This window comes from Panthera onca, chromosome C1 (genome assembly GCF_046562875.1).
Source record: "Panthera onca isolate mPanOnc1 chromosome C1, mPanOnc1 haplotype 2, whole genome shotgun sequence".
NCBI lineage: Eukaryota > Metazoa > Chordata > Mammalia > Carnivora > Felidae > Panthera > Panthera onca.
In genome coordinates this window covers 180619163-180644607 of record NC_138346.1, presented here as the reverse complement: position 1 = coordinate 180644607, position 25445 = coordinate 180619163, and the positions used below count along the sequence as shown (strand labels likewise).

Below are 25445 nucleotides of genomic sequence, written 5' to 3'. Positions count from 1 at the left end.
AATGTTTACAACTGTTAGGCCTTCTTGGTGGATAGACCCCTTAATTATGATATAATGCCTTTTTTCATCTCTTGTTATAGTCCTTATTTTAAAGTCTAGATTGTCTGATGTAAGTATGCCTACTCCAGCTTTCTTTTGACAACCATTAGCATGATAGATGGTTCTCCATCCCCTTACTTCCAATCTGAAGGTGTCTTTAGGTCTAAAATTGGTCTCTTGTAAACAGCATCTATAGATGGGTCTTGTTTTCTTATCCATTCTGTTAACCTATGTCTTTAGATTGGAGCATTTAGTCCATTGATGTTTACAGTGAATACTGAAAGATATGACTTTATTGCCATTATGTTGCCTGAAGAGTTGGAGTTTCTGGTGGTATTCTCTGGTCTTTCTAGTCCCTGTTCCTTTTGGTCTCTTTTTTTTTCTTGTCTTCTCTCCACTCAGACAGGGCCCTTAAAATGTCTTAGTGGTCACGAACTCCTTTAATTTTTGTTTTTCTGGGAAACTTTCTCTTTCTCCTTCTATTTTGAATGACAGCCTTGCTGGATAAAGAATCCTTGACTGCGTATTTTTCTTATTCAGCACATTGAATATATCCTGCCACTCCTTTCTGGCCTGCCAAGTTTCCGTGGATAGGTCTGCTGCAAACCTGATGTGTCTTCCCTTGTAGGTTAGGGACTTTTTTTCCCTTGCTGCTTTCATGATTTTCTCCTTGCCTGAGTATTTTGTGAATTTGACTATGATATGTCTTGTTAATGGTCAGTTTTTGTTGAATCCAATGGGAGTCCTCTGTACTTCCTGGATTTTGATGTCTGTGTCTTTCCCCAGGTCAGGCAAGTTTTCTGCTATGATTTGCTCACATAACCCTTCTACCCCTCGTTCTCTCTCTTCCTCTTCTGGGAACCCTATGATTGTAATGTTGTTCCTTTTTAATGAGTCACTGATTTCTCTAATTCTTAAATCGTGCTCTTTTACCTTAGTGTCCTTTTACCTAAGTTTGTCTTCTATATCGCTGATTTGCTGCTCTGCCTCATCCATTCTTGCCACCATGCCATCGATTCGAGATTGCAGCTGAGTTATAGCATTTTTTATTTCATCCTGACTAGCTTTACTTCTTATATCTCCGCAGAAGTGATTCTAATCTATTTTCAACCCTAGCTAGTATTCTTATTATCGTGATTCTAAATTCTGCTTCAGACATCTTGCTTGTATCTGTGTTGATTAAGTCCCTGGCTGTCATTTGTTCCTGTTCTTTTTTGGGGGTGAATTCCTTCATTTTGCCATTTTGAAGGAAGAAAAGGAATTAATAAGGTAAAAAACATTAAAATTTAAAAATTGAAAACAACACACAGACACAAATCAAATAAACGATGCTATATCCTAGTTGTGTTTTGGTCTGGTTGTTGAAAGGAGCTTGATAGATTAGAGAAAAAAAGGAAAGATAAGAAAAAAAAAGAGAGAAAAGAGGGGAAAAAAGGAAAATGTTTGAAAATTTGAAAAAATGAATACAATGAAATAGAATAAAATGAAATGATGGAGGTAAAATAGAATTTTGAAAATTTACAGAAAATTTAAAAATATAGTGGAAAAAACTAAAGAAAAATATTTTTAATAAAAATCAAAAATAATAACAAAATTTTCTCTTTCTGTATTCAAGAATAAGAAAAGAAAAGAAAAAGAAAAAAGAAAAAGAATTGGACCAGCAAACAGCTGAAGTACGATTGAAATTACATCGGTTCCTCCTCAAACTGTGAAGCACTTTATAGTCCATAAACTAAGCATGCAGAGACTTCCTGAAGATCGAGGTGGGCCCAGTTGGGCGGGGCTTAGTGTAATGGCTCTATTCCCCACTAGATGGCGCTGCTTGGCTTACTGGGGTAGATTGTTGTGGCACTTGTAGGGGTGTGTGCGCATGTGTGGGAGGTGTGAAAATAGCGTCACCCATCTACCCTGTCTATAGTATGAGAATTCTGTTCTCCCTGATCAGCAATTGCACACCCATCCTTTGTCTCCAGCTTTTGTCCACTCCTCGCTTTACACTGTCAGTGACCAAGCCATCAGGTTGTGAGGCAGCACCTCCCTCCTGGGTTTTATCTCAGATGTGGCTGTGTTTCAACTCCTCACTTCTGAGGGACTGCAGCTTTCACCCATTCTAACCCTCTGAGGGAGAGTCTCACCAAGCAATGTACAGGTGCCTGCCTGCTCCCAGGAACGTTTGCGAGACTGTGCTGTTGCCATCCCCAGAGACTGCGTCTGGGTGCCAGCCTGCTCCAGAAAAAGTTCACCTGATTGTGTAGCAACAGCGTTTCAGGGATTATGGAAGTCACAACACATATCTGGCACCAGGCTTCTCACTTAATGTCCTTGTTCCAGCACCAGTGAATGTGGTTGTTCTCCAGGGCCTGCTGGAACCTTTGTCTGTGGGTGGCCACACAGCCTCTACCAAATGTCCTTCCAGCAAGGGAACTGCCTCTCCCCATGTGGCCTGAGGACCCCTTGGACCTTGCTAACTATTCCTAGGAATTCGCCCTTCCCACCAGAGGACTGCCAGGTATCGAGCTGTAGAGTTTCAGACTCTGTGCTCTCCCTATTTATAGAGTCTTCAGAGTCTGAAACTCCACAGCTCGATATCTGGAATGGAATTTAAATCCTCTCCTTTCTCCTTTCTCTTTTTTTGTTCAGTCCCTTGCATACTCTTTCTTTTCTCATCAGCTGCTTTCAGGTGTCACGGGTGGGGGGAAGCTTTCCCGTACTCTCCCCACCTCCATCTCCATCCTCTCTCTGCAAGCAAAAACAGCTCCCCGCCTTTTGCAATTTCTGTCTTCCCCAGTTCACCTCTCCGCACCATGTACCTGTTGAATTCTGTGGTTCAGGTTGTGCAGATTGTTGTGTTAATCCTCAAATCAGGTTTTGTTTTTTTTGGTTTTTTTTTTTTTTTTTTTTTTTGTATGCAGGATGGTTTAGTGTTGATCTGGCTGTATTTCAGGGACAAGAGATGCAAAAAAACCTCCATGCTGTTCTGCCATCTTGGCCCCTCCTAATTTTAGCATTTTAAAGGGTAATTTTTAGTACATCCAATTTTTGGCTTAGAACTTCCTTTAAATACAATTATTCCCTCTCCCCAACCACCATTAAGATACAATTCAATTGTATCTTTACTTCTTCTTTCCTAAGAGTTTTCATTTAATGTGTTAATATGTTTTTGGTAAAATATTTATTTCCTAAGGCATTATTTTTTAAAGAGAAATTGCAGTATTCATTTATTAAAGCAAAAGCAGTATTATGTAAAGTGCTTGTTGGCTGGACCTGGAAATGTATTTTTTAGATGCTCATTGGGTTGACTTGGCATGACTCTGGTGGGATGTAGATGAAGTCTTCATTCAGGTAAATATAAATAATAATGAACAAATGAATGTTTGTTAAAATAATAATTAATACACATCAAATAATACACACCAAAGTGCTTCCAGATGAAAGAATATGAGACATGATTGCAATACCTAAGAGACATAGAAATAATATTTATAATGATTGTGCACAGGCAAATATACTTCTCAAAAGAAAGCACTATTTTGTTGAGGTTGCTATCAAGGGGAAAAAGTACAACACTTTCTATATTCCCCAGGATTATCCTTCTACAAACACAGCATATAAAAATTTGGAGGGAATAGGAAGACAAGGAAAATACTTGTTGAGTTAGGATTTGGGAATTATTTTCATTTTAATAAAATTTTAGGGTCTAATTAGATGTAAACATTATTAAAGTCTATTTTTAAGACAGGTCAAAAATTGTTCTTTATTTTGCCATATTAAAGAGAGGAAGACTCTAAAACTTTTAAGAATGTTGAAAATAACAGAAAAAAATCTTAAAAGTATTCTTTAAAAAGCACTTCAAACTGTTCTTTTAACCAAGGAAACTGTCGATCTTCCTCAGCAGTGGGAAGGAAACAAAGGATGGAGATGAAAGCACTGTGATTTGTCCAAAAAGGATTTAGCTATTTAAAAATTCCATATGTTTTTTTAACCTTTTGATTTATTTAGTCTTATGCTTTTTGGCATAATTGAAACTTCCATAGCTGGTCTTCATGAGAGGTGTGTGTCTACATTAATAAAAGAAAGGAACGTTTGTTAGAGAACTGCAGCATTAATTTTATATTTTGAATATTTTTAAAGGATAATAATCCTTTTTTCTTTATTCAACAACTTTTGAGAGAAATTTTGCAATTTTTTATTTTTCAGAAGGTTAAAATAGTGTCTTCGATGGGAAGTTTGAATTATGTAACAAACAATGTCAGGTTTTCAGAATCTTCTGCAAAAACCTGCTGCTGTGACCCTGAGAAGAAAGGGACACTCAAACACAGAGAAGAATCAGCTCCTGTTGAATTTCCAGAAAGTCAGTCACTGTCCTCCATCACAAAGACTGAAGGAGGTGCTCCTTTCATTTTGTAATTCTCCTTTGCCTCAGGTAAGAACTTCCAGGACTATCCCTGCTGTGCATTTGGGAAGGTGAGGAGGGCAGGAGTTCTGCAGGGGTTGGGAAATGAAGAAGACTTGGATTGTACTGTTCTAGTTTCTCCTGTTCTAATGCTGCAGGGGGGACTTACCTGGAAAGGGAGATGAAAAATTCCCCTGCTCAAATGAGAAGAAATGCAGATATAGTAAATGTATTTCTACGTGACTGCCAAGACCTTTGCCCTTTCTTTGAAATCACCATCCCCCCAGCTTCAACTCTTGCTGTAGGGATTAGGTGTCCATGACTGTACTAGGTGACCCCACTCTCAGCATCCTTTTGACTATAGCAGAATGGATCAGAGTTCACACCTGGTCCAAGTTGAGTAAAAATCTTTTTTTTTTTTTTTCTTAGAAATTTCTAATTGGTATCCAAAGTTGATAGAATTCAACTGGGGAAACCAGAGGCTGTCTGAATCAACTCCAAAACTGGGGGGTTGCTGGGCTTTTTCAGGATGTTTGTATGAAGGTGAGGGCAGGCCAGAGCCATTTATGGCCAGGCATTCTGAGTTTGAATTCCACCTCTGCCATTTATTCAGTGTGTAACATTGGGCACATTAATCTTCCCCAAGGTTGTTTCCAAGTAAGAAAGATTCAGTTAAGAGTGCTTACCTTGCAGCACTGATGGGAAGATTAAATGAGGTAAATGATGTGAAATCAATATGGTTGGTTGGTTGTAGGCAATTTTTTTGTAATGAAATTGAATAAAATAGAAAATATCAGGCTATGATATGACACATGGGTGGGACACATAGTAAGGGTTAGTATTATTTTATGAAAGTTTGTTTCAGATATGTATGTATCTAAATGTGTATGTAAACTGGGTCATGATGGAAAATGTATTTCTTACATGTTAGTGGTGGTAATTTTTTTCTTATATTTAAAACTAGTATTGCTCAACATATAGTCCAGAGATACCTATATTACAATCATCTGATCCTGTTAAAAAAACAGATTTTTTAATTCCACTGCCCAGAATCAGAATTTCTGAGGGCAGAGTCCAAGAATCTACATTTCAGCTTCTTTCCCAGATATGTCTTACACACACTGAAATTTGAGAACCAGAGCTTTACGCCTTCAGAAAGTGTTAAAATCCTAGCTATTATTTATATAATTAAACTCATTCCTTTGTCCAAACTCTATTTATGGAACACAACTGTACTAGGAACTCTGTGAGGGGCATAGAGGAGAAAGCACTTTATTTTGAGTTATGTAGCATATGTCAACATAGGCGTCTGGTATTTTGGTTGGTCTAACATATATTGTTGTGTTTGACTTCTTGTTTACAAAAGACAACTAACTCTGAGGCAGGAACTCCCAACCATTACATTTTTAAGAGTTTACAATTTTCCCAAGGTATCATCCCCCTCAGCACTCAGAAGGGTGAATTATGAGAAGTTTCCTGTATTTCCCTAATGTGTCACTTTGGGAAACACTACCAAAGGCACAATATTGTTTTAAAAAATTGTAACTGATAGTCAAATGTGGATTACAATTCATGTACACTAAAGCCCACTACCTAAAATGTGGTCCACAGACCAGAAGCACTGGCATCATCTGGAAGTTTGTTAGAAATGCAGAATCACAGGCCCAGCCCAGAACTACATTAATGTTGAGAAGCTCTGTTAAAGGAAACATGTGATCAGTTAGCTAGCTTTTATTAACAACTTCATGCAAAGGTAACAATATCCTGAAAAATAATTATTTAAAGTATACCCACTACCACATCAGCACAAACATTGGTGTTTCATAGGTATTGTTTACTAAGTATAAAATCATACAATAATTGTAGACATTTTTGGAAATTCATAAAATGGGAGAATTTACTGATAAAAAATGTTTTCATAATTCCATTCCCTTTTCTTCAATAAAACATAAAAATATACATATTTTACAAAATTGGAATTATACCGTACAAGTAGATTTATATTTTACTCTTCATTTGATTTATCATGAGTATTTTAAGTAGTACTTTTAAAAAAAATTTAAGGGGTGAAGGGGAGTGGGGAGTATAGACTTCTAGTTATAGAATGAATAAGCCACAGGGATGAAAGGTACAGTGTCCAGAATATAGTCAATGGTATTGTAATGCATTGTATGGTGACAGAAGGTAGCTACATTTGTGGATAACATAGCATGACAAATAGAGTTGTCAAACCACTAAGTTGTTCACCTGAAATGAATGTAACATTGTGTATCAACTATATTTCAATTTAAAAATTCATTTAAATTAAAACCATTAGGGTAGGTGGCTCAGTCAGGTCACCATTGGACTTTCAATTTGGACTCAGGTCATAATCCCAGGGTTGTGGGATCAAGACCTGTGACAGGCTCCGCGCTGAGTGTGGAGCCTGCTTAAGATTCTCTCTCCCTCTCTCTCTCTCTCTCTCTCTGCCCCTTTCCCCCACTCTCACACACACACACTCTCTCTCTCTAAAATAAAAATAAAAAATAAAAAATAAAAAAGCAATTAAAACACAAACAGGTAGTACTTAGTTAAAATTCCTTTAGTATAGATAAGATAAAATATGAATGTAGGCAGGACATAAATGTGACATCCAATTCTAAAATATCAAGTTTAAAAGGGCCTTAGATATTATTTTGTTTAAACTTTTTAGTTAATAGTTGGAGAAATTTAAACCCGTGAAGCAAAAGTGATCATTTTCCTAGGCAAACAAATTTATTGATTGAATTATTATTATGTGTCAGGATCTGTGGGAGGGTGACATGGAACTTTTTTTGCTAACACTGGAACAGTGCCAGGCCAAGCTGGATGGTTGGTCACCTGATTACTAGGCATTAGAGACAGAACAATTTATGGGATCTGGCCTCTGCTATCAACTTGGAGAGACACCTTTGTGAACATATCACTACAATATTGTGTGATAAATATCAGAAGAGCACCCAGACAGTGAAAGACAAGACTTCTGGGATCCTGAAGCCTCTGGTACAAGAAAGGAGTTAGTCAGATGAGAGTAGTAGGAAGGGGGTAGTTTGGAAAGCATTCTAGTCTGAAGGATCACTGTAATAAAAGACATGATAGTGAAAAATAATACTAAGAATTTACTGACAATTCACTGTGCCAGGCACTACGCTATTGATTATCTCCTTTAATACAACCCCAATAAGATTGGATTTGTTGCATAAGTGATGAAGATACCACTGGAGGGTTCTAAGCAGGAGAGTGATAGAACTGTGTACTTTAAAGATCATGGCTCATTCTGGCAGTATGTAAAGTGTGTTTAAAAATTTATATATCCACTATGCGTATGCTATTTTGAAATACCCTTAACTTAATATCATCCCCCAAACTCAGTTTCATAAGAGGGATTCCAGATTCTTAGTATCATTTAAAACCAAATTTGTCCAATACCTTAACTCTTCTATTCTACTTCTTCTATTTCTTTCTATTTCTTCTATTGGCTTTCTACCAATGTACAAAGCCCAGTAAGGAAATTTTATTACGTTTTGTAACGTGGGCTCCCTCTGTTGACTGAGTAGCAATAAAACAGCAACCATTTGAAATCAAGCAGAAACAAATGCTTTTGATCTTTACAGTAATTCTTTTTTGTTTCTAGGAAAATCAGAGGTGTTTGCCCCTAAGTTACAGTGATTTATAAAGTATTTAAGTGCATATATGACCCAGTTTTTGAGTCATTTAAGTTTTAACCAAAGAAAATATTTTTATAATTGCAGTCACCATTTTCATTGATATATTCCATTTCTTCATCAAAGAGCCATTTACATTCATTAAGCTGGACAGCTGTTTGAATTTCATAATAGAATTATCCAGGCTTTCATTTCCTATCATACCCACAGTCATACAAATGAACTTTATTATTATCACTTATCAGTAATAATCACTCATTAGGAATGTCATTTCTGTATGATTACCAGATCATCTAAATCCATGTCAGGTTGGCTCCCATCCACTCCAATTGAATGCCTGGCAGAAGCTACAGAGAGAGCTGCACCATGTGGGCTTGCCCTTTTAGGACTATAGACAGAGTCATTCTCTCATTCAACAAATACCTACTGGCACTTGCTCTGAACCAGGTCTGTGCTTGGGAGGCAAACTAGTAACATAGACCTTGCTTCCAAGAACCCTTTGGTCTAGTGAGAGGGATATTTGAAGCAATACCTCTAACTTGAAGCAGACCATAAGTGTAATTACAGTAGTACATACAACACGCCATAAAGCAGAAGGATATATTAAATACAATTGAGAGAATTCAGGCAGACATTGTGGAGAGGATACTGTTTGGCCTGAAAAGAACCTAAGCTCTGTGATGGCAAGAATTTTTCCTGTTTTATTCACTGCTATATCCTAAGTTCCTGTGTGACTGGCACATAATAAATAGCTATTGAATAAACCAGTAGATTACAAAGCAAATAAGAATTTTACTGAAAGAAAAAGACAGGGAAAAAAAACTTCTTTTTTGAAAAGACTTATCCTCAAAACCATGGAAATTATTACCTTTTGTTTGTTTAACCTGCCTAAACCCTTCTCCTGGATCTCCATTATCTTTAGGATAAAATATTGTCCCCTGTCTGCTTCTCTTGAGTTTTATCTATGTATCCCACCCCAAGCCTTTAGAGCAGACAGATGTCTGGTGTGGAACCAGACATTCTGTATGTCACCTATCAGTCCAAGAAAGTAAAGATAAAGAATATTATGTTATGGTGTGAATTGCTCATATACCAGCTAATATAAACTATAATATAGGTTACTAATGAACATACTGATCCTCTGTGTATGTGTTTCAAATTGGGACCATCCAGTTTCAAGTAACAGAAAATCGAATTTAAATGGGCTTAACTAATGAAAGGTTTTATTGGCAAATATAACTGAAAATAAGTAATTGGGCAGACTTCAGTGCAGTTCAACCAGGGCTTCTCCTCAATTGCTCTTCAGTAGTCTCATTTCTGACCTCCTATATATGGAGCTTGTAATCCTTGGACTAGCTTCCCCTATGGACACAAATTAGCAGCTAGAAAGACTATATGCTATTTTGTTTGTTTGTTTACATGCAGTGGGAGAGAGCATCATTTCTTAAAACCAGTGAATAAAAGTCCCAAACTTGACTAAACTATCCCTGAAATATCTTCTGTAGTCAGAGGACTGCCAAATTTGATTGATTTGCACTTCATTTACCAGAACAAATCATCATGTCAAGGGGCATAAGATGATTCTACTTGGTTTCTGTCAGTCAGAGGCCACCTCTAGAGCTGGGTTTAGAGTCAATTACACAGAGAAGGAGTAGCTCCAAAAGGAAAATATGGGAATGGTTAGAAAGGCAGAGGGAAAGTAAATGCTGGATAGGCAACTAATGAACCTCTGACATATGTAACTTTTTTGATTGACAAACATACATCAAGAGTTAGTATTTCTTGCTAGCTGTAAAGCTACAAAGTTTTGAATTTCTTTTACCATTGTCCCATCACATATTCAGCTCTCTCTCCCCAGGACCCCCCTTTTGCCTAACGAATGCTTATTGACTTTTAAGGAATACTCTTACCACGTTGTCTGGGTGGCTCAGTCAGTTAAGCATCTGACTTCGGCTCAGGTCATGAATCTCATGGTTTGTGGGTTTGAGCCCTGTGTTGGGCTCTGTGCTGACAGTTCAGAGCCTGAGCCTGCTTTGGAGTCTGTGTTGTGTCTCCCTCTTTCTCTGTCCCTCCCCAACTCGGTCTCTCTCTCTTTCTCTCTCAAAAATAAATAAACATTAAAAAAAATTTAATTAAAAAAAAAAAAAAAGGAATACTCTTACCTGGAAAGGTTTCCCTGACTCTCAGTCTAGTTAAGCACCTACACAAGGATCTCACAGCCCCCTGGTTTTCCTCCAGGGCAGCATGTGACATACTGAAATGTGTTAATCTGTTTCCATGGTGGCTTTCCCATAGGCAAGGGGTTCCTCAAGGATAGTGTTATCAGATGCTTTCATTAAGAGTAACAGAAACCGGGGCGCCTGGGTGGCGCAGTCGGTTAAGCGTCCGACTTCAGCCAGGTCACGATCTCGCGGTCCGTGAGTTCGAGCCCCGCGTCGGGCTCTGGGCTGATGGCTCGGAGCCTGGAGCCTGTTTCAGATTCTGTGTCTCCCTCTCTCTCTGCCCCTCCCCCGTTCATGCTCTGTCTCTCTCTGTCCCAAAAATAAATAAAAAACGTTGAAAAAAAAAAAAAAAAGAGTAACAGAAACCTAACACAAATGGACTTAAACAATAGATAATGTATCATTTCTCAAAATAGGAATATTGTTCTATGAGTAAGGCAATCTCCAGGATTGGTTGATACAGTGGTTCAACAGTGTCATCAAGAGCCCACGCTCTTTCCATCTCTCTGCCATCATCAGTGTTAACTTTATCCTCAGGCTGCTAACAGGGTGGCTACAAAAGTTTCAGGCATCACATAATCCAGAGGAAGAAGAGGAAGTATCCCATTCTTTGGAATAAGAAAACCTTTTCCCGAAGCTCCCCTGAAGACTTTCGTTCATCTTTTTGGCCATCTCTAAATTGGTCAGTGGCAAGGGGAATAATATTACCACACAGAGTTTTAGGATAATCATCCAAGGGAGGGTGGAAATTGCTAATTGTTTATGTTGGTTACTACAATAAGGTTTTGTTACTCTTCATCCCCTGGATTCTGACACTCTGCAGCTCTGTGCATCTCTATGGTTATGTGCATCTGTCTTTTTGACTCCATTTCCCACCCCACCCTGAAGCTCACTACCACAGTCATACTCTATACCCTATCCTTACCCTGCACCCCCCCCCCCCCCATATTTCCATCCCACTGTCTTTAGTACTCCAACAATCCTTCAGTCCCACAGGGATTTATATTCCACTGATGATGCTACCACCTTTTTACTGTCCCTTGTCCCCTTCATGTCCTCACTTGACTTCCTACCCAACTTAAATATCATGGTCAATCATTATAATCACTCCCTTGTTTATTTTCAACTCCATTGCCTCCCTTCGTTTCATGATACTCTTTGGTGAGAATGCAAACCTGCTCACATCCAACTCTGAGCTTATTCTGTGCACCAAGACCCCTGCATATGACTGGAGAAAAACAAACAGCAATGTTAATTAGTCTTATTCTACTCTTATTGGGTCTTTACCACTGGATAGAAAAGCTGCTCAGCAATCACAATACATTTCAGTAGCCCAGCTGGTGAATTCTAGTCCAACCAGTCCATTCTCCTAGATGATCTCCATCAGATCTCCCATCTCTTAAAACTTCCGGCACCTCCTTTCATGTGCTTGCCTTTGGCTGCTTACTCTGCTTCCTATTTTGCTGAGAATTCTTTTCTCAGCAACTAGAAGAGAACTTCCTTAGGTACCTACCGACACATCTAGCCACGTAGCTGCATCCATGCCCATACCCTTTGCTTTCTCTGTTAATGTAGATTCACAGCCCATGAAACTAGCAGACCAATCCCTCTTCTTGGACAGTAGATCCCATCTCTTTTCACTAACTCAAAGATATTGCCCTAGCAATTCTCCCACTCTCTATGCTGCATCACCATATTCTTCTTTTCTACTAAATCAGTGGTTCTCAATTATAGGTGATTTTGCCCGCTCCCCTCCTTCTACCTTCTAGGGAACATTTAGCATGTCTAGAGACCCTTATGGCTACCACAACTGGGGAGGTGGGTGGGGGCATTACTATTCATTTAGTCGATAGAACACCAGGGATGTTTCTAAACATCTTACAATGCGAAGGATGGCCCTCCACAACAAAACATTATTCTGCCAAAAATATCAGTAGTGCCAAAGTTGAGAAACACTGAACTAGAACATTTCTTATAAGCACACACACAAATGCTAGTATTTCTCCTATCTTAAAAATTACCCTCTCCTGATTTCATATTCCCTTCCAACTTCAACTCTTATTTCCTGCTACTCTTTACTGTAAATGTCTCCAGAAACATTTCCTTCATTTGATTCCTAGAATGAAACTACATTCTTCTGGTTTTCTTTATAATTTTAATAATTCCTTCTAGTCTCCTTTTCTAATTTCTCATGTCCTGACCTCTAAATGTTGGAGTGCCCAGACCTCAGTCCTTGGATTTTTTCTTCTGTATACTCACTTCCTTCGTTGCCTCATATGGCTTCAAATAACATCTACATGTTGATGAATCCCAAATTTTTATCTCTAGCCTGGACCTCTCCCCTGAACTCCAGGTCCATATATCCAATTGCTTATTCACCTTCTCCACCTGAATATTTAATATGTATATAAAGCTTGGCATGTCTGAACTGAGCTCCAGATCTTTCCCTTAAAACCTGCTTCTTACTCAGTCTTATTCATCAAAGTAAACTACAATTCTATTTTTCAATTTCCTTAGTGTAAAACCTTGGTGTCATCCTTGACTCCACTCTTTCACAGTTCAATTTGATCCATCATCAAACTTACCAAGTATACCTTTAAAATATAGTATATCCAGAATCAGACCACTTACTACCTCTATTGCTATCTTCCTGATCCTAGCCACCATCACTCTCCCCTGGATTATTGTAATAGCCTCCTAGCTTATCTCCACTTTGATCCTCCTTCAGTGTATTATCAACACTGCAACCAGAATGAAAATATGAAATAATAAAGTAGATCATATCACTTCTTGATTCAAAAACTGTCCAATGGCTACTCATCTTTCTCAGAATAAAAGTGAAAATTTTTATAATTTTTACTCTGCCCCAGTTACATCGGCCTCTTTGCTGTACCTAGATCATATCAAGCAACACTCCAGCCTCACAGCCTTTGCACTTGCTCTTCTATGTACCTAGAATGTTCTCCTTTTTGTGAAAATGCAAGGTATTTGTTCAAAATCATCTTCCTAGATGGGCCTTTCCTGACCTGTCCATCTCATTGATACTTCCTGTCCCTCTTCCCTGCTTTATATTTCTTCCTGGGCTCTTACCACTATCTAAAATATTATATATTTTACATATTTATTTGTTTGTCTCTCCCTAACAGAATGTAAGTTCCATGAAGGCATGTCTCTTTTGTTTACTCTTGTATCCACAGTGCCTAGAACAATGCGTCACACATAGTAGGTTCTCCATACTTATTTGTGTTTCCACAAATATGAATGAGCCAACCACAATGGCCAAGGATAGTCTGTGTCTGACTATCTGAATCCTTGGGTGCCCAACAGAGGCACAGAATAAGAACTAGTAAAATAAATGAATCTTCATTGTTGTCTTGAATAGTTGTGACTGTCAAGTGTCTCGGGGCTTTCTTGATTCAGATGGATAAAAGTTTCTTCTCTTTCCTCATCCCTCAAATATTTCTGTGGGGAGACAATGATCTCCCTGGGCACTCTTCCTAAGTTACTTAGTGTCTAGGGTCTCTCTATTCCCTTTCTCCTTTTCCTGGAACTTTAACCCTGAAACCCTGTACCCCAGCCAAGCCCTGGGTATATATGACACCATCACTCCTGTGGGCTCCATTTCTGGAACACCTGTACTTTCCACCTAATTTTAGGTGCCTGACACCCTTATCAGTCTGGTTTCTCTTTCATGGAAAGGATGATATTCGACTTTTCTGTGTGCTTCTACTTGGTATAGGGCCCAGAATATCATAGACGCTTTACAAATGGTACTTGGACTAAACTTCTGCCTATTTATTTTCTGTCATTTTGTAGTCCTTATTCTCTCCACACTTCTATGTAGCTACCATAATATCTTAGTAAATTTATTAGTAGCATGTCCCTATGGTGTTGTGATTAAGAGCATTAGGCTTTGGAATTCAAAAGACTGAGTCCTGGCTCCGTATCTTACAGGTTATGTAAATTTGGGCAAGGTACTTAATCTCTCTAGCCTCTCTTTCACTATGGATAAAATGGAAATAATAAGACTACAGAAGTTATGGTGAAGATGAAATTCAATAGTGTATACTAAGCCCTATCACTCTAGCTCATAATAGCTCAATGAATGATAACAATAATATTCTCTAGTCAAGAACAACAACAACAATAATACCACAATGAATTTCTTGAGAATCAGGGACTGTGATTCTAGCATCTAGAGAATATGAACCTTGTGAGGGAGGAAAATGATGAGATGTGGGGCTGGTGAAGCAGCTGCAGCCTCATTAGGAAAGGTTAAGGAGGTTAACCTTTATTCTTTAGATTTAATGAGGAATAGTAAACACCTAATACAAAGAGCAAGCTAATTATGATATTTGTGAGTACCAAAAGGGGAAGACCAAGAGAACTGTGTGGGACTGTGTTAACAACTCATTGAACTTTATGGTGACTGACATCAGTAATACATTCAGGCCATAGTTACATGATGTCAGCTTTTCAGATGAAAACAGAAAACTTCAGTCAAACATCTGGTTGTTTAGTCTACCCAACATCAAAGACCTGGCTGTTCTGAAACTTTCAGATGTTTGGCCCAATGGTTTAGTTTTCATCTTCATCTAAGAGGTCTGGTAGACACAATCACTATGATTTTTGTCAGCTTTAGGTTTGAGGTTTAGGTTTTTTTTCAATTATGAAAACATTCTTATGACAGCATAAAAGGAATTTTTTAAAAATAAAAACAAAACTTCCATAATTCTACTTTTCTAAAACAACTGGTTTTATTCTTGCATATTCCCTTTATAACATAAAGTTTATATTGCTCACCCACAGTGGACATATGTTTGTGTCCTTTTCTTCGCACTTAGTGTTATATGGTAATTTTTAAATTTTAGCATAAGTCATATTTGAAAATAATTACTATATAATATTATCAAGTGGATGTGTTAGGCATGTACTAAACTTTAGCATCCTGAGACTGTTGGAAATTTTTATTGCCTCTAACTTTTCATTAAAATGAATAATTTCTTTGTTGCTTGATTTTTTTCCCCCTGTAAATAATTGCATAGGATAGCCGGTTAAAGGTTAAAGTGTTTTTATGACTCATTGTAGGTTTCGATATTCTAAAAAAACTATATTAATTCATACTGATAACAACAATGCATGAGCTCCTTATTTCACCACAATCTTATCAACATTGATGTTATAATTTCAGTGTTTTTATTTTAGTCAATTGAACCAGTTCTAGCATAATAACATATATAATATGTTATATATTATATATAACATGTTTTATATATAATATAATATAATATATATTATAATCTACATATGTGCTTATCTTTCCTCCTCTCCAAAAACATCAGTAAAATGAGAACAAATGATTGTTTAATGCTGTCAACTCACGAGGAAAGAGAATGCAGGAGAAGTTGTCAGTAGACACATTTTTAGAAGAGGAAAAAGTGAATAGGGTTGAGGAAGCTGAAGTGTATGCTGAGGGAAGATTCCAGTGGGAAGCTATGGAAACAAATAAGGATAAGAATAATATTGTATTATTATATATCTTAGTTGATATCAGGCATTGTTCTAAGCATTTTACATATATAAACTCATTTAATCCTCACAATATCCTTTGAGGTAGGTACTATTATTTTCACCAGTTTACAAATGAGGAAACTGAAGCATGAGGTCAAATAACTTGTCCAAGTTCACGTAGCCAAATTTCAAGCCCAGACCATCTAGGTTCAAAGTCTATTTCCTTACCCACTACATTGTACTGCCATTTGAGAAAGGCTCAGTAATTTGAGGCATGGAATATTGTGGAAGGCAGGAATGAGAAATTGGCTGAATGATGTCTATATAGAGAGAACTTAGACTTGCAGAGTTCTTCCCCCAATTCATCTAATCAGGCTAGATCTCCCTATCCTGGCAGCAGATCAAATCCATAGATTTGATCTATGGAAAATTTGCACCTCTGAAGCCAAGGCCCAGAGAAATTAGGCACTTAGCATGGGGAGAGAAGGGACAACAGAAAATGGGGGAATTAAGTGAATGTCCACTTACTGAATGGTGAGGCCTCTAGTCCCTTTGTCCTACTTAGCTTAGAGTACTTGGATAGCCAGGCAGCAATACCTGCCTCTGCTATCCAAGGGAAGAGTCTGGAGAAACTGACCAGCTTAATAAAAAAAAGAACTACAAATATTGATACTTTGAGGTCCACAGCAAAATGGTCAGGTAACTCCCCTATTAATCTATAGTGAAGCCACCAGTTGACAATCCCATTACTCACACAGAGCTTCCAATTGACATTTTAGTACCTCACCACTAAATATGAAGAGCTGCAAAATTTCACCAAATATTTGAAGAAAGAGGACAAAATGGGAGAAGCCAAGAGAAATAGAAAAATGGAACTCAAAGAAAACAGACAAACTAGGGAGTAGAAGAAAAATTTTAATTGATCATCAATGTACTTAGAGAGTAAGAATAGTTATTGCATTCATGACACAAGAGGAGGATGCTTTCTTTAAAAGAAAGAAAGAAAGAAAGCAAGCAAGCAGGGGGCCTGCGTGTCTCAGTTAGTTGGGCATCCAACTTCTGCTCAGGTCATGATCTCAGGGATTGTGAGTTCAAGCCCCGCATTGGGCTCTATGCTGACAGCTCAGAGCCTGGAGCCTGCTTTGTATTCTCTCTCTCTCTCTCTCTCTCTCAAAAACAAATAGACATTAAAAAATTTTTTTTTTAAAGAATAAAAAGAGAATAAGAACTCATAAAAATTAAAAACATGAAAGTGGAAAACTTAAAAAATCAATAGAAGAATTGGAAATTAAAATGGAACAAAAAGTCAAAGAGTTAAACAAATGAAGAGATAAGAAAACTGGAAGATCAATTCAGCAGATCCCAAATCCAAACAATATAAGTTTCAAAAAGAGAAAGCAAAGAGACAAAGATAAATAAATTATTAAAGGAAGAACATGAGAAAAAATTTCTAGAATAGAAGACACATATTTTCAGTTTGAAAGATGTACTAAAGTCTGTGCCAAATAAATTTTTAAAGATGTGTCAAGGTAAATCCTTAAGAAATTTCTGGACACTAGGAGATAAAGAAAATATGCTTAAAATTCCAGGGGAATATAATGGTATAATACAAAGTATAGAGAGAGAACTGAAAGAATATTAAATGTCTCAACAACAAAAAATAGACACTAGAAAAGAAAGTAGCAATGCCTTAAAATTTCTGTGTCAAGGGGCACCTGGGTGGCTCAGCCAGTGTCTGGCTGAGTGTCTGACTTCAGGTTAGGTCATGATCTATGTTTTGTGAGTTCAAGCCACGCATAGGGCTTGCTGCTGTCAGCTCAGAGCCCTCTTCAGATCCTCTGTCTCCTTCCCTCTCCGCCCTTCCCCTGCTCACACTCTCTCTGTCAAAAATGAATAAACACTTATTTTTAAAAAGTTCTGTGTAAAAATTATTTCCAAGCTAGGATTCTATACCTAGAGAACTGCCAGTCAAGTGGAAAGGTAAAATTAAGGCATAAAAAGACTTTCAAAGTCCCTATATATATATATATATGTATGTATATATATATATATATATATATACATACATATATATATACATACATATACATATATTCAAGAAGCTATTGATGGTATATGTGCCACCAGAATGAGGGAGAAAAAGAGAGAGAAACATGGAATTGGTAAAACAAAAAACAAAACAAAACAAATAAAGTACATATAATGCAGGGGAGAGGCAAAGAGAGTTCCCCAAGATGATAATAAAGGAGAATGTGAGGATTACAGTTGTTTAGCATATTTGAAGATTGGAACACGAGAATGGAATAAGTTCCAGGACTTATATCTTCAGAAAAATAAATGAAATGGATAAATTATCTGATATATTTGATAATGTAGAAAATAGTGGTATAGAGAACAAAACAAAGGAAAAGATAAAATTATTAATATCTCCAGTAAGAAAAGTACACAAGAAAAGAAATATAAGTATAATCCAGTGCTTAGCTTACAGTGAACAATACTTATAATGATTCAAAGAATGAATTTTGGTTTAGTAAAAAATTATATTTTAACTACATTTGGGAGAGGACAATATAGGCCTGGAGTGATGGCAGAGGGCTGAACCCTGTTTCCACAATAGGAATTCAAAAGATGATGTTTAAAGTTGATAAAGCAAAAAGAGTCATTATAAGCATATTATCTTTTAATGGAGGGAAATACCAGAAGAAATAGCTAAGAGAGTTTGGTTAGGGGGGTTGAGGTTAAGGATGGGAGGAGGTGGAGATTACAGTTTTCCATCAGAAGTCTGATAGTATTTTTTGACTTTATAAACAATGTGAATGTATTATTTTGATGACTTTTTAAGTTTTAAAATATTTTTGACGGTATTTCATCTGCATTTGAATTCCTTTAACTGAAGATTTTATCATGTGTTTATGTGCTGACTGCGTTACTTAGCAAACATTTATGTGTTAGGCATCTTGCCTGACCCTGGAGATAAATAAATGAGCAAAATTAAATCTGTACTCTTAAATAGCTCACAGTACAGGTGAGAGAGAAAGATAAGTAATCAAATAGTTGTTAAACAGATGACAAGTGCTGTAATAGAGAAATCTGGAGTGTGCTAGAGGAGGAGGAAGGAGTGCTTTTCTGGCTTTGCCTTAGGAGAGGTGGGTCTGAGCTGCATCACAGAGCAGGGTGGTGGAAGGGAGGGTTTTCCAGGCAAATGGAATTGATGTAAAAAGAGTTGGAGGTGTCAGCAAGTTTTCTTTGTCAGGTTTGTTAAGGCAGGATGTGCAGAATGCAGGATTTGCCTCAGCCTTTGTTCAGTTTTATTTGGGTCGGGTCAAGTTTTGTGGCCTTCTGTGGACATTTTAAAATCTCAGAAATGTGCCTGTTTAAATGCCTCTGGGGTCCTGTCTTTGAGGTAGAAATAATGCAAAGGCCAAGAAAAGACTAAAGTATTCAAACTCTTTTTATATGTGTGTTCTTTAATGGCCTCAGTGTGTTTGATTTACCTGCCCTATGTGGAGGACCACTGAACTGTAGGCAGAGTTTCTGATTTTCTAAATTATGAAAATAAGCTTTTTATCCAAGCCTCTCCAAGCAAAAAACAGGTCACATTTAATCAACTTTCAAAATCATGCCCAGTAGAAACTAGCTATTAGCTATGAAAACAAGCACTAGCCCACTCACTGTTTGTTTCCCTTTCCCCTATCCCCACCACCACTGTCCTAGCTCAGGCCTCCCTGTCAGACATTACAAAGAAGCCCTGACTACTTTCTCTATGCTTCCCATATCCTCCATTCAATCCATTTCCTCTTGCAACCAGATTATTGTTTCTAATCATACAGAACTAATTGTGGCATTCATTTGATTAAAAGAAAGAAGGAAAAGGAAAACAACTTCAAAGCCTCCTCATAGCCCAGAGGATCAAGTGCTTTGTGTAGCATTCTAGGCCTTCCATTACCCGGTCCCAAAGTATATTGCCAGCATCTTCACCTACCATTCTTTTCTCATCCTCCCTCCACTTCCTACTACTACTACTACTACTACTACACACACACACACACACAAATGTTCTTTCTCTAAATTTCAGCTTCCCTGAAATGTTATTCTTAGGACACAGGGAACTTTCTTGCCATCAAACATTTGCATCAACTATTTACGTTGTTTTTCCCTCTTAAATGCTCTTTGGCCCACAAATCTCTCTATCTTAAGACCCAGTTTAAATTTTCCTGCTGATGATTAAAAAGCATGATTCTGGTCCACCAAGATCCAATCCAGGCTTACGAAATGTGTGACTTGAGCAAGTCACCTAAACTCTCCTTACTTTAGAAATATTAGTACGGGATCCAGGGTGGCTCAGTCGGTTAAGCGTCCAGTGTCCAGCTTCAGCTCAGGTCACGATCTCGCAGTGTCCAGCTTCAGCTCAGGTCACGATCTCGCAGTTCGTGAGTTCAAACCCTTTGTCAGGCTCTGTGCTGACAGCTCAGAGCCTGGAACCTGCTTCGGTTTCCTATCTCCCTTTCTCTCTGCCCCTCCCCCACTTGTACATGCGCACGCTCCCTCTTTCTCTCTCTCCCTCAAAAATTAATAAATAAACATTAAATAAAAGAAATAATAGTAGAAAATAACAGTACCTACTTCACAGGGCTGTTGTGAGGCATAAATAACACTTAGAACAATGCCAGGCATGTAGTTTGAGCTCAATGAATGTTACCTATGCTTTAAAATAACAATAAAAGAATGAATAAATAAATAAATAAATAAGATGTCCTCTTTTCTGGGAGGCTTTACTCATTTCCCCAAGGAAAATTAATCATAAACAATTCACATTGCTCTCATACTTCATACAACAAAGAATATGTTCAAAATGGTCTTTTAAATAAAGTTATAGCCTCCAGAACTGTAAGAGAATAAATCTCTGTTGATTTAAAATAAATAAATAATAATAAATAAATAAATAAATAAATAAATAAAAATTATATTCACTTCTGAAGTCTTTGATTTTATTGTTTTTTTTTTCTTTTCAATTTTTTATTTAAATTCTAGTCAGTTAACATACAGTGCAATATTGGTTACAGGAATAGAATTCAGTGATTCGTCACTTACATACAACACCCAATGCTCAGCGTAAGAAGTGCCCTCCTGAATACTCATCACCCATCTGCCTCCCCACTTCTCTTCATCAACCCTCAGTTTGTTCTTTATCATTAAGAGTCTCTTGTGGTTTGTTTCCCTCTCTCTTCCCCCCCACCATAGGTTCATCTGTTTTGTTTCTTAAATTCCACATATGAGTGAAATCATATGGTATTTATCTTTCTCTGACTGACTTATTTTGCTTAGCATAATGCACTCTAGCTCCATCCATGTCCTTGTAAATGGCAAGACTTCATTCTTTTTGATGGCGGAATAATATATATAATGGAATATTAATCCGCCATCAAAAAGAATGAAATCTTGCCATTTGCAAGGACATGGATGGAGCTAGAGTAAGAAGATGTGGGATATATATATATATATATATATATATATATATATACACACACATATACATATCTTCTTCATCCATTCATCAGTTGATGGACATTTGGACTCTGCATAGCTTGGCTATTTTTGATAATGTTGCTATAAACATCAGGGTTCATGTACCCCTTTGGATCTATTTTTGTATCCTTTTGGTAAATACCTAGTAGTGCAATTGCTGGATAATAGGGTAGTTCTGTTTTTAACTTTTTGAGGAACCTCTACACTGTTTTCCAGAGTGGCTGCACCAGTTTGCATTTCCACCAACAGCAGTGCAAGAGGGTTCCCCTTTCTCCACATCCTTGCCAACACCTGTTGTTTCTTGTGTTGTCAATTTTAGCCTTTCTGACAGGTGTGAGGTAGTATCTCACTGTGGTTTTGATTTGTATTTCTCTGATGATGAGTGATGTTGAGCATCTTTTCATGTGTATGTTAGCCATCTGGATGTCTTCTTTGGAAAAGTGTCTATTCATGTCTTCTGCCCTTCACTTCTGAAGCCTTTGAAAATGTAGTTTCAGAGCTATTAGACATGGATTCCAATCCTGGATCAGCCACCCACTAATTATGTGATCTTGGGCAGGTAACAAAACCTTGGTTTCCATATGTATGAAAAGGTAGATAATCTCATTTATCTTACAAAGGATTCAGTGATAATTTTCCTTTCAAGGTGTTCCAGGGTCTGCAGATAAAGCCTACAGGCATTTGTCCAGGCCAGTAAGTCTCTTTAGCATCCAGCCCTGTTCATCTTTCCAGTTTCATCTCCCCCATTCTCCCTTGTACTTGAAACTTCAACAATTCTGAAATTCTTGCAATTTCCTAAACTGTTCAGGTTTTTGAGTTTTTGCACATGCTGTTCATTCTGTCTGAAGTGTCCTTCCCTTCACTTCTACATGAGCAGTTCTTTTTCATCCTTCAAAACTCATTTAAATACTTATTGAGTACCTAGTTATATATCGTCTATATTCCACTGATTATTCAACAAGTGTCTAAAAGCCATTTGGAATAGAACTGAAAATCAGAACTGTTAAGGCCCTTTGAGCTCACCTAACCTAGCCTGACACTGCCCAAGCTGAAGAAATAGTTCTAGAGAGAAAAGACTTGACCCAAAGTCATGGAGATCTCAGTTATCTACTGTTGGGTAACAAACTATCCCAAAGTTAGGTGGCTTGGGTCAACAACCATTTTATTATTTCTCACAATTTTTGAGTCAGGAATCCAGTCATGACTAAGTTAGTTGCTTCTCCTACTCCACATAGAGTCAACTGAGATCACTCAAAGATATTCATTTGGCTTCATTTACATGCCTTGAGGCTTGGTGGGAATGGCTAGAAAGTTGGTTTCATTTGGGTCCCCTTCACCCTACTGAGGGTCTCAGTGTGATCTTTCCAGCAGGGTACATGGTGGCTTACGGCTCAAAGAGACAATGTTCCCTAGAGACAGGAAGTGGAAAGTTACCATCATTTAAGACTTGAGCTTGGAAGCTAGCACAGTGTCACTTCTACAATATATATTTTTTAAATTTTTATAATGTTTATTTATTTTTGAGAGAGAGAGAGAGAACGTGAGCAGGGGAGGGGCAGAGAGAGAGAGGGAGACACAGAATCCAAAGCAGGTTCCAGGCTCCAGGCTGTCAGCACAGAGCCCAAGGTGGGGCTCAAACCCACCAACTGGAAGATGATGACCTGAGCTGAAGTCAGATGCTCAACCAACTGAACCACCCAGGCACTCCCACTTCAATATTCTATTGCTCAAAACAATGATAGAGCTCACCCTGACTCTAGAGGAGGAGATACACCACTTGACAATGGTAAAGGATCAAAGAATTTACAGCCATCTTTAATCTGTGACCATCTGCCCACGGACCATAAATTATTTTACATTCTTCTTCCTACATGTAAAATTCACTCACTTCCTCAAAGAATCTACCCCACCAGAAGAACCAATTACAGCATCAGACTCAGGAATAAGGTCCATGATCTCATCATCTGAATGAGTTCCAGATGTAGATGAGGTGCCTCAGATGTAGTTTCTAAGCTGTAGCTTCTTGAGCATTATTCCTTTCAACTGAAGATCTCTGAACTAAAGAGGAAAATTATCTTCCCTTACACACCCAACTACAATGTCAAAAGGTATAAAATAACTGCAATGGCACTTCAGTTCAAAAGACGGCTGTAGTGGTGGTAGGTTGGGGGAATGGAAGCACATTGCAGTCACTGGTGCATAGAAATTCTGAAATCTAGCTAGGCACGTGTTGCTAGTTCCTTACTTAAGGCCTATCTTTGCTCCCTGGGAATGAGAGTCTCTATGATTTTTGGGACTACCCTCTGAATTATCCCCCTTTTTTCCGTAATAAACAGCCCATTTTTGTAGCTGAGGAGTGTCCTCAGCCTACTCTCTCCCCAAAGCAGAATGGGAGTCCAAAGACCTCTTTTAATCTTGTATTGTCTCTGACAGTTTCAGGCCAAGCTAATATAATCCTTTTACAATTTGGGGAGTTTCCTTTGTATCATATTATACTCTACTCCATTATCCAAAAAACAAACCCACAAATCTCTTTCAGAGAACCTTTCTTGACCCTAGGTCCCCTGTGAAGCTGCTGTAGAATGACACCCTTAAGACTCTTAGAAAACCTATTGCTCAACATTGATGGTCAATGAAGCACAGCATTAAGATTCTTAGAAAGAATTTTCCCCTTAGGAATAACTTATAAAAGATCTATGAGACACAGCCTTAAATCTCTCTGAGGTCTCAACCAAAGATTTTATAGTTGTACCCTTGATTTGTTTTTACCCTGTAACCTTATTTTACTGGCAACACCTTGGATTTGACTTTTACCAAGAGGCCATTTATTCCTTTGAGATCCTTGTGCTGGCTAGAAATGCTATCCTGGGCCTTCTTTAGTTTACCGGTCTCTTCTCTTATTTTATCATAGACAGCTACAAAAAGCAAGTTGATACTTTATACTTTCTGCCTGGAAAGTCCCCACACAGATCCTCAAGTTCATTAGGTACCTTTCTGTTTTCTAATGTTACCATAAGTGACCATGTTGCCAACCTTCCTCCAGCTTCCAATAACAGTTTCTTGACTATTCTGTAAGTCTTCAGACTGGCTTCTCCAGGCCATTACCAATTTCATTAATAGACTCCTCAAGGCCCTTCAAGTCATCAATCATTGCCTAGTCTCAAAGTCAATGTCAAATGTCTTGGGTTTTGTGTCACAGAAGTGCCCCATTTCTAGGTATCAACTTATGTTCTGGTTATCAGTCATTGCCTAACAAACTATCCCCAAACTTAGCTTTTTTTAAAAAAATATCTTAATTTTGTAGGGTATATATATATAATATATTGTATATAATATATTATATATATATTTATATATATATATAATATATTATATATATATATATTTATATATATATAATATATGTATATAATATATTATATATATATTTATATATATAATATATTTTATATATCTTAATTTTGTAGGGTAATATTTGGCATATGCTTGGACGACCGATTGATTCTTCTGCTTCACATGGACTGAAATGAGCTCAGTTTATGGTGTTCAGCTGGCAATTTGACTGGTCTGCAGGATCCTAGATAGCTTCACTCACATGACTGAAACATTGGTAAGGCTGGATTTGGCTAACCCCATCTCACATAGAAGCTGGGCTCAGTCAGGCCCTTCTCTCTGCACGTAGTCTCAAAGCCCGTCCACGAGGTCTCTCCGGAAGGTTGCCAAACATCTTACCTATCATCCAATGGCTTCAAAAGGCAATGTTCTAAGGGATAGGAAATGAATGCTTCCATTTTTTTAAGCCCAAGTCTTGGAAATTGGCAGTGTCATTGTTGCCATATTTTATTAAAGCACTAACAGAGTCTCTACTCAGATTTAGGTGGAAAGGACATAGACACCATTTCTTAATAAGGAAAGCATCAAAGCATTTGTGGCCCTATTTAATCTGCCACATAAAGAAAGTTAACAGTGAAGCCAAGAGTTGAACCCATATCTCCTGCATCAGATGCATGCATGTGTCATTATAGCATTCATTCATTCATGATTCAACAAACATTTCTGGACTACCCCATT

At 37.7% G+C, this 25445-nt stretch overlaps 1 long non-coding RNA gene across 1 annotated transcript; it reads left to right on the top strand.

The window, feature by feature from the left end:
* Nucleotides 1-1657: 1657 nt before the first annotated feature.
* LOC132673432 (uncharacterized) lies at nt 1658-24980 on the top strand. Its single transcript, XR_009608053.2, has 4 exons — nt 1658-1802; nt 3323-3381; nt 4237-4462; nt 24842-24980. It is a non-coding gene; the product is annotated as an uncharacterized LOC132673432 (long non-coding RNA).
* The last annotated feature ends 465 nt before the right edge of the window (nt 24981-25445 follow it).